We start from the raw sequence: 10,502 nt of genomic DNA, 5'->3' as shown, positions 1-10,502 counted from the left end.
ATCGAAAATTGGCCGTATTGACTTTTGGACTTAATCTAAAGTAGGCCGAGTTGGTTTTGCACCGAGGTGAAATTTTGCCACAGTTTATAGTTTTGGCTCTGCTCTAAGTTAGTCTCAGTAAAAGTCGGCCTGGGCCGCGTTGGTTTGCGAAGAGTTCACCGTGAGTCTGATTGAGAGTTAAGTTCAGAACTCCCCATCAATGGCTTTCAGCGGACGTTTAACACCCTTAAAAAGTTAATTGATTCTACTTGACAAGCTATGCGGAAACAGACGTAAAAGGATAGTAAAAAATATTGTGTCCAATAATCTGATCTTGTGGCGCGTAATGCTTTAAGGAGACTACGGAGTTGAAAACATGGTTATGATTTTCAATAAAAATATCAGTTTACAAACGTTTACAATCTTATTATATAAACAATAATATTGTGGAAATGAATTCAGGATGCGATTTCAGAACTACGCATGAGGAACAGTTCCAACAATGATGACACCCCTCTTCCCGTATTAATTTCGATACGGATTTTACACAGTGTACGCGAAAGTGAAATACATTTTCGCTCGATGAAATACAGCGAAGCAATGTACATTGGTACTTCTTGGAAGACTAAGTAGTGTCCTACTTTCTTGTCTCACTCTTAAAGGCACACTCGGCAATACATGTAGAAGATATCATAATAGCTTATAAACGTACACATTTTAATACCAACATTATACTAAAATGTTTGGAGCTCGGACCATTCTGATTTTTTTATCAGGTGAGAGTAACTGTAATTTTCAATACATTTCTGTAAAACGGTGTCTCAGATTTCTAAATACAAAGTCAACTTTGGCCAGTAGAATTCAAACAAGGCGCATCTGTGTGATGAGAAAATGTAACTTGAAATATCCTCACAGGGTTGTGCGAGTGTCGGTTGATTCACAAACCAGCCAGACTAGTCGCCGTCCACACAGTAATAATCCATAAGGTATAGTGGTGATAGGCCACAGGAATTGACTTTTGTCAGACGACACATAACATTATCTTGAACTATATTGGCAATGGTTTATTCAGACCTTAAGGTTACTGTACTTCAAGGTTACTGTACTTCACATGGTTAGGGGCTGCTTTGGAAGTAGATCTCAACAAGAGTTGTGAGCTACAAGAATTGTAAGTGTTAAACTGTTTATAATTCACAGTGCAGCAAAATAACAACATTAATTCATTCAAAAGCAAACGATAACAATAATCATATTTTTCAGACAGTGCGTAAACTTCTTGCAGTCAGCGCATCGGAATAAAAGATACTACTTGCAATATTACATGTAATTCTGTTCTAGGATGTTATCTTGGCTTGTACAACACGCCCTGCAAGAAGGCCTACTACACCGGCAAGAGCAGGCTGAAGCAATTTATTCCATGTTATAATCACTTTCTCATACAGCCAAAAGCCCCAGCTTTTCTTCACATAATAACCGACGGGCCTGTCAGAGCCATCAAAATGAATGATCATGTGGTTGGAGCAATTACCCGAATTTAACGTAATCAATGGATTCATCGACTTGCCACGCATTTCGACGGTTGTATTATTCCACCGGGACCATGGAGACTTCGCCACCAATGCTATGGCATGTTGTAGCAACAATCTTTTTTCATGGTGAGTATTTCTTGCTTTGTCCTGAAGTAGTTCCCGCAGGGTTTCGTCTGTGAATCCATTATCGTATGGAATTGTCTCATCCGCCTTGGACGCCATAGTGCTGTGGAGAGATATAACACACCTCGTTCGATGGCTCTTAATATTGTCGACCTTCAACAGAAAAACGTCTGCAATCAGACCAAGATTCATAGAGACCCGTTACCCACGTATGGTAGAATCCTGTGATGGCACATATCCTCATGTTAACAGAAATCTGGTTCTCATTGAGCGTTTTATTTTAACATACCACGGTATTTGAAAAACAGGACTTCAATTGTCGACATCATCATTCATAATACAAAGTTGTAAATTAAAGGGGAAGTTCACCAAGGATGATTTTTACATATGTACTAGCTTTGTGGTCACTTACTCCGGAAAAGCTATTTTCACCATTTATAACTCGCGCGATGTTTTACAAATTCGATAAAATAGCACAGAAAGTTGCCCATGTAATTTGAATCATTGGATAAAGCTCCAAGCTTAAAGCTTGCATCATGTAATATGGAAGGGACCATCTTCGGACAGGCTGAGGTATGGCCCCCACATTGTCCACTCACAGTAACACAGTAGTAAACAGCAACACAAAATCTGACAGTGGACAGTTTACTATAAGTGATTCATCGTTTATGCAAGGATACTCAGTATACACAAAAGTTATATGTAAATACGTACAGCCTGGTTTGAGCGTGGATGAGTGGACAATGCCATAACCATAGGAAGGTGGTCCCTTCCATATCACATGATGCAAGCTCCAAGCTTGGAGCTTTTTTCCCATGATTTAAACTTCCTGTACTATTTCCATCGGTTTTTGTAAAAAATCGCACGAGTTATAAATGGCGAAAATAGCTTTTCTGGGGTAAGTGGCCACAAAGCTGGCACATATGTAAAAATCATCCTTGGTGAACTTCCCCTTTAACCATTGTAAGAGGTATTCACACGGCTTTACTATGCACGTAGGACTTGGTGACCCTAATACGTCAGCCATGCCAATATATGTTTGAACTGAACTAAACTACACAGTAGACGTAAAGTGAAAACGAAAGAACATATTTCACCAAATGAAAGTTTAATGACATGTATGCCTTGTTATTTTTTTACTCTTCTTGATATCCGCTCTTCTTCCCCTTCCCATTGTTCCTCCATCCTGTGAAAGAAGAAAGGGGCCCTCGATTTTTTTGTCTTCTAAGTTATGAAAAAACGTTGCATGTTCAACGGTTATATAGTGCACAGCTTTGGCAAACATTCCAATCAAACTTCTGCTCGCAACGTGACGGAACTGCGATTGCGCACTGCAGCTTTACTTACCTCAAGCTAAGTGTTACTAAAACTTCAAAACGTTGTCAGCGTTTCAAGTGATCTTATCGTCTTGATATAGTATATGCACTGCTGAAAACCCAGCAGTACCGCAGACTGGTTCAGTAGTTTGATAAGCTCGGACAGACGCTGCTTGAGGAATGACTTTGAACAGGTGAGACAGGTTGCCAAGCAACCAACTAAACAAATATAAATGTCACGTGTACCAAAGAATTTTAGGCTGGGAAGGTCACGCTGACTCGGACTCGAATAAATTAAGTCCAAATCGAAAGATAATATTTTATCCAACTCTAGTGTGATTAAAGTAGAGTAAACTAAAACAAAAGTCTTGCAAGTTACTGTTATTCCAAACAATTATTGCAGTGTCTCGGGGCTATATACAAAAACAGTTTCTCTTCTACAACTCACAGTACGTGGAAATGTCTCATTGACAGTTCGTTGCCTGTCAACACAGCTTGAATACTCGTGTGATACGCGGTAGTTCTGTCCTACTTCGCTCATTTATACATGGCGTCGACAAAGCAGATACTGTACTAGGCGTTTAATCACGCTTTTGGGAGTACAATGAGCGACTGGAGTGGATAATGTTGATGCAGTGAACTAATTTTTTTTCAGTATATCATCAATCATATTTACTGAAGGTCTATTCATATAAACAGCACATGGAATCTAGTGATTAAAGTAGGGGTACCAAATTATGGTAAATATCTCCCATCGAAGCGAGTAACAAGTCACAGTGATCTAACTCTGTTTTGTATGTATGCACTTCCAAGTAGGGCAAGGATCTTTATGACGTGTTTGAAAAAAAAACTGTTTGCGACCGACGATAATTGCTAGTGTTTCATGTTTTCAATATTAGAGTGAAAAAAATAATACCCGGACTTCCTTTCAAAAGAAATATATGTGAGAGTATAGTATCTGTCGACATGCTTTGAGCTACGCCATCAACGTCAGCACGGACAGACTTATTACAATATTTAGAAAGAGTTGAAGTACATAAGTGTTACTGTACATGGCTTTAAGTTAATACACACACATACATTGTGCTCTGGCAGGCTGTTGCGTTGATCGTGGGGTGAACGCGATCGCCCAATCTTGGTCAGCCAGCTGCTGCCGAGAAAGCCAAGCGACCGGGGTTTGTCAAGCATCTCGATGTTTTTATTCGTGCCCTAAGAGAGTACAGTTCACTTTTACAGGCGGCAAGGTCGAATAAAAATAGTGTGTTGCTCCAACAAACTCTTCAAAGAACAGGACACGCAGGTCGAAATATTTACACACTCTAGATTTCCAGTAATGCTGTGGATAATTCATTGATTTAGCCTCCTCGACCGGCGGGGTCGGGGACAGGAACATTTCGCACTAAATTTGCTCAAATCGGAAGTAGGTTACCTCGACCCCTGGCCTGTCCATTTCGACCAAAGTAATCCACACCGTCTAGTCGCTGGTTGTGGCCAACCAGACCCTGGTACCCTAGTCACTTAGACCTTGTCACACTTTTCTTCTCATATTACAGCATTTTAAGGATGCGCCTCAGGTTCATTGACTCACATTTTCAATCTGCATTTTCACATAAAAGAAAAGGTAACACAGGCCCAACTCGTTGACGAGTGCAAAAATGTGCCAGTTTTTTCAGAAACAGTGCGCATACGGTTGTTTTACTGAAAAACACTTGCTTGTTAGTTCTTTTGTACTTATAAAAGTGTAAGTACAAATATCAATTCAATTTGGCTTGCAGAACTCATGATAGTGTTTATGTGAGAACATCGGGTCGCTTCAAAACAATAATTTAGCCATGTTGACACGCAAAATGCTGGCACCGTTGGTTATCGCCTGCGCGTACGCGGCGACGATTGGCCATGTACACCTGGCACTCTATAATTCATTACCTATGCTTGGCCATGGAGCATTTTTTACGTCCATGGCTTAAAGCTTCGGCCGTGGCACATTACTCATTTCCACTGAGGCCTTCAAAAGAGCCATGAACATCGAACAAAACTGGCGACGTTCTGTCGAGATAATGATACAAGCTCGTCTACTTAATAACGAAGGAAAGGATTGAGGGGTCGAGGTGACTGGTGGAGGGGTCAAGATGACCAGGGCTGACGGGGTCGAAAGGTCAAGGTCGAGGTGACTCGTAGCCCTCGAATTTATGCTTACAATTTCAAATGTGAGTCGTTCCGAAATAATGTCCCACACTCTTAATCACCACAGTGTGAATCACTTACTCAAGATGAAATATCATGCCGGAAAATGCCGAGAGAGTTTGACCGCTTAAACCGGTGTGCGGGGTATAAAAGACCCCTAACTCATCGAAAATTCATAATGGCGCTTGAGTGACAACTGGCAACAGCAAGGTAGACCGCTCCGTGAAAATCAGCCGAAGCGATTCTCAAACAAACATTATTGGCATACCATAAACATAGACTGTTTCATAAACACGTAGGCCATACAGGTATCCGCAAAGTTTCACAAAGCCTTTTAAAATTACGACGATTAGGGGAAAAATCGCTTTCATAACGAAGGAAATGGCCCTCAGGGAACGGTCGTTCCGCGATTCAAACAATTGTCAATCATTCAGTGACGCGCAGAGGTGTAAACTGGTCAAACATTTGCTGTGCATACGAGAATAATTACGATGTAAACAAACCATGTGTACGCTTAGAGTTACATGGATATTGGCGTGCACACAGGATAAAAACTTCGTGGTTGTCATAAACTATTTTACTAACAAGCGTTTATGATGCACAGACATCGCAAAAGTGAGCCATTTTCGGTCGTGACTTAGCAAGAGATGAGTCAGTACCGGTACGATGTATCCTTGCGAAAAGTGCGTACACTGTATTTTACAGAACTGCAGGCAGAGTCCATAGTTTACAATGACATCGAAAACAACTAAATATTAAATCATAGCGGTAGCCTCCATGATCAATTTGATTACAGTCAGTCAAAGAGAGCCACTTTTTTAAACAGCCCCCCCCCCCAAATCTACGGCCGAAAGTACCGGTACGCTACAGTCGCTTTTGATATAAATGCTAGCCCTGAAAACGGCCGTATGCATGGTTGTACATGTACACGTGTTCTCACACATGGCAATGACATGTCGTATTGTCGTGTTCGGAGGTTGGTAAGGTTTTGACATACCGGTTGCCCCAGTAACGTTTGGACTTCTGTTATGAGAATGAAACAAAGCTTGTAAAGACATCAAAACAGTATTTGTCAATGTCAGTTCAAGCTGAGCAAGTGAGCGTCGACGCGTCGTCACCCGATCTTCTTCGAAAGGCTTAGGCCTATTGATACGTGTGTCCGAGATCGGCTCATTGAGTTGGCACTACATCGTATGATTTCGACAAAGGTGGGACTTTAATTTCTTCAATAACGAAGATATCTTTGAACCCAGTCCGTGGTTCATCCCATTGCTCCGAAAAATAATATAACTCGTGATTAGTTGTCTGGGGTCACCCTCAAAGCAACCGAACAGCCGACCTCGATCGCTTACAGATGAGATTCATGGAAATCTCGATCCTTCCGTGATGTAGTGAACTTATTTTTTTATTTTTAGCGATCGGCCATGACGTCGCGTCGTTCACCTATTTCCTACCATTTTCCTGACCGTGTTTCTCAGTCAATGTTTAGATCGGTAATTCGTGATTTCAACATACGAAATTGCCAGCTTCGGATTATTTTTAATGTTTATGTTTATTACATTCTTGATTCTTATTTCCACAGCGTACGGCGCCATTTCCGTATGTAGATATGGTGGTCAGCAGCCAAATCATTCTCGAACGATGACATGACCCGAAACTTCAGAAAACCAACTCAGCAAAAACTTCAGTAGATCAATTCATGCTCAGCACGCTCCTGTTTTTATGAAATTGATATTTTTTTCTTCTTTCTTTTTTCTTTCGCGTATTGCGAAGGCTGTACCTAAGCTTATAGTCAGAGCGTGAGTTGAGAGCAAACATATTACCTAGATAATGCGAACGAAAGCAGCCGTTACCAACAGACTCATTATGCAGAGCCATGCCCCAAAACGCCCATCCAAACTTGGCATTAATCCGGATCCCGGTCCATTTCGCCCGGGGCTTAAGAAGGGCTTGACTACGCAGTTTCTGCGTAGTGAAGCTTCATTACGTATTCATGGTGACCCCTGGCCAGCTGTCAATAACTTTGGGGCTTTTGTCTTTTGGCCTGCTTTGCATATGCGTCGTTGGACACGACCTGCCAATCACCCAGGTAGTCAATTAAACTATTAGTTGACTGTTTACCGACCCAATTAACACTATCCAGCAGTATCAGTCATATTTTAAATCGCGTGGCCCGGGTGGGCACAACGTAGGAACGCGTGTATTTCTATGTGTACGTTTCACTTGTGGTGTTGTTTGTACCATGGAGGTAGGAATGTTTGTACCATCGTGCGTTTGAAGTAAGCTTACTTGTTTCACCTACAGCATTACCTTCAAGGTGACAGGCTAACTATTAATGTGCAGTATCATTGCACCGAGTTCTGCCCACGGTGAAAACCACCTGTTTTGCCACGGTCCCTCTGTGGAGGGACCGTGGTTTTGCCTACTAATTACTGCCCGTCGCTGCCATGAAGGCGCGACTTTGCACAATTTTTAAATATCGGATATTTACAATGTAGTGACATATCGACGTTTTCGGGACTAGTATCGATACTAGACGATACTAGAATGAAATGCCGTCGTTCCATGGGAAGCCGTTGGGGACTTTAATATCGATACTAGACGATACTATGATGACTAGCCTTGTACCTCGGCACACCGGATCTGTGAAATCTCCGATATTTACCCGATATTTATCGGCGATTTGGGGACTCTAATATCGATACTAGACGATACTAGAATGACTTGCCTCGTGCCCCGGCACGCCGGATCTGTGAAATCTCCGATATTTACCCGATATTTATCGGCGATTTGGGGACTCTAATATCGATACTAGACCACAGTCCCTCTATCCACGGATAGAGGGACTGTGACTAGACGATACTAGAATACTTGCCTTGTACCTCGGCACGCCGGATCTGTGAAATCTCCGATATTTACCTGATATTTATCGGCGATATGGGGACTCTAATATCAATATATCAATATATTTGAGTCTGTCAAATCGCAAGTAAATATCCGATATATATCGGAGATTTCACAACCTCACCGTTCTGGCAAAGCCCGACTTCCACGGACTGACTCTAGCATCGATACTAGACGATACTAGAATGAAATGCCGTCGTTCCATGGGAAGCCGTTGGGGACTTTAATATCGATACTAGACGATACTATGATGACTAGCCTTGTACCTCGGCACACCGGATCTGTGAAATCTCCGATATTTACCCGATATTTATCGGCGATTTGGGGACTCTAATATCGATACTAGACGATACTAGAATGACTTGCCTCGTGCCCCGGCACGCCGGATCTGTGAAATCTCCGATATTTACCCGATATTTATCGGCGATTTGGGGACTCTAATATCGATACTAGACCACAGTCCCTCTATCCACGGATAGAGGGACTGTGACTAGACGATACTAGAATACTTGCCTTGTACCTCGGCACGCCGGATCTGTGAAATCTCCGATATTTACCTGATATTTATCGGCGATATGGGGACTCTAATATCAATATATCAATATATTTGAGTCTGTCAAATCGCAAGTAAATATCCGATATATATCGGAGATTTCACAACCTCACCGTTCTGGCAAAGCCCGACTTCCAGGGACTGACTCTAGCATCGATACTAGACGATACTAGAGTCTGTCAAATCGCAAGTAAATATCCGATATATCGGAGATTACACAACCTCATAGTTCTGGCCAAGCCCGACTTCCAGGGACTGACTGTAGCATCGATACTAGACGATACTAGAGTCTGTCAAATCGCAAGTAAATATCCGATATATATCGGAGATTTCACAACCTCAGAGTTCTGGCCAAGCCCGACTTCCAGGGACTGACTCTAGGCATCGATACTAGCCGATACTAGAGTCTGTCAAATCGCAAGTAAATATCCGATATATCGGAGATTACACAACCTCAGAGTTTTGGCCAAGCCCGACTTCCAGGGACTGACTCTAGCATCGATACTAGACGATACTAGAGTCCGTCAAATCGCAAGTAAATATCCGATATATATCGGAGATTTCACAACCTCAGAGTTCTGGCCAAGCCCGACTTCCAGGGACTGACTCTAGCATCGATACTAGACGATACTAGAGTCCGTCAAATCGCAAGTAAATATCCGATATATATCGGAGATTTCACAACCTCAGAGTTCTGGCCAAGCCCGACTTCCAGGGACTGACTCTAGCATCGATACTAGACGATACTAGAGTCTGTCAAATCGCAAGTAAATATCCGATATATATCGGAGATTTCACAACCCTACCGTTCTGGCCAAGCCCGACTTCCAGGGACTGACTCTAGCATCGATACTAGACGATACTAGAGTCTGTCAAATCGCAAGTAAATATCCGATATATATCGGAGATTTCACAACCCTACCGTTCTGGCCAAGCCCGACTTCCAGGGACTGACTCTAGCATCGATACTAGCCGATACTAGAGTCTGTCAAATCGCAAGTAACAAGTAAATATCCGATATATATCGGAGATTTCACAACCTCAGAGTTCTGGCCAAGCCCGACTTCCAAGGCTGACTCTAGCATCGATACTAGACGATACTAGAGTCTGTCAAATCGCAAGTTAATATCCGATATATATCGGAGATTTCACAACTCACCGTTCTAGCCAAGTAAAGATTTCACCACCTCATCGTTCAATCTAAGTTCGATATTGTAGTGTCTAGTAGCCGTAAATATCGGATATCATATAAAAGTGCAATGTCGCGGTGTCCTCGTCGCTGCCCGTCCTGAATGTAGCCTATCTATAGCTACAGTAATCAGTCAATATATAATACCCCGCGCCTTATAATTTTTATATAAACCACAGTCTCTCTATCCACGAGGGACTGTGTATAAACTTATAAAATCATAGTCCGTGCCGTAAAATTGTTGACTTTCGATGCGATATAGAGGTTGATCGTTGAATCGCACCGGCGCATCCATATTTACTGCCCCATTAGCTTACTACTCTGCAAAGGGTGGGCCCGGTGGGTAGATGGAATTCCTGGGCCAAAAATGAACACCGGGGCGAAACATTTTGTGAACCCATGTGAAAACATAAATCATTTATCAGTTTTGATATATACTCCTAAATTGTAAGTTTGATCATGGAGGTACCTCCATGGTTTGATCAAAATCGAGACCACATTCAAGGGCTGTGCAGACTGTCCATGTACGCACACACAGTGACCAGAAGGCGGCAAACACCTACTTACCAAGCACATCGAATCAGCGAAAAGAAGCATAAAAAAGCTATAGGCTCATCGCCAAAACAAACGCGCCAAGCGCTAACAAATCCCATACCAAGCGGCCCTTTTCAGGGCCACCAAACACTCCAAAAAGAGAACTACCCCAAAAAACAAACCTAAAATGA

General features: G+C 42.3%; 1 long non-coding RNA gene across 1 annotated transcript; it reads right to left on the bottom strand.

Annotated features, from left to right (window-relative positions):
* Window positions 1–1,017: 1,017 nt before the first annotated feature.
* Window positions 1,018–3,151, bottom strand: LOC139148752 (uncharacterized). The gene is made up of 2 exons (XR_011555999.1): window positions 2,979–3,151; window positions 1,018–1,801 (listed from the first exon to the last, which is right to left on the bottom strand). It is a non-coding gene; the product is annotated as an uncharacterized lncRNA (long non-coding RNA).
* Window positions 3,152–10,502: the final 7,351 nt, after the last annotated feature.

This window comes from Ptychodera flava, chromosome 13 (assembly GCF_041260155.1).
Source record: "Ptychodera flava strain L36383 chromosome 13, AS_Pfla_20210202, whole genome shotgun sequence".
NCBI classification, from domain to species: domain Eukaryota; kingdom Metazoa; phylum Hemichordata; class Enteropneusta; family Ptychoderidae; genus Ptychodera; species Ptychodera flava.
Note: the sequence above shows the minus strand (reverse complement) of the source record. Positions and strands in the feature narration are given on the sequence as shown.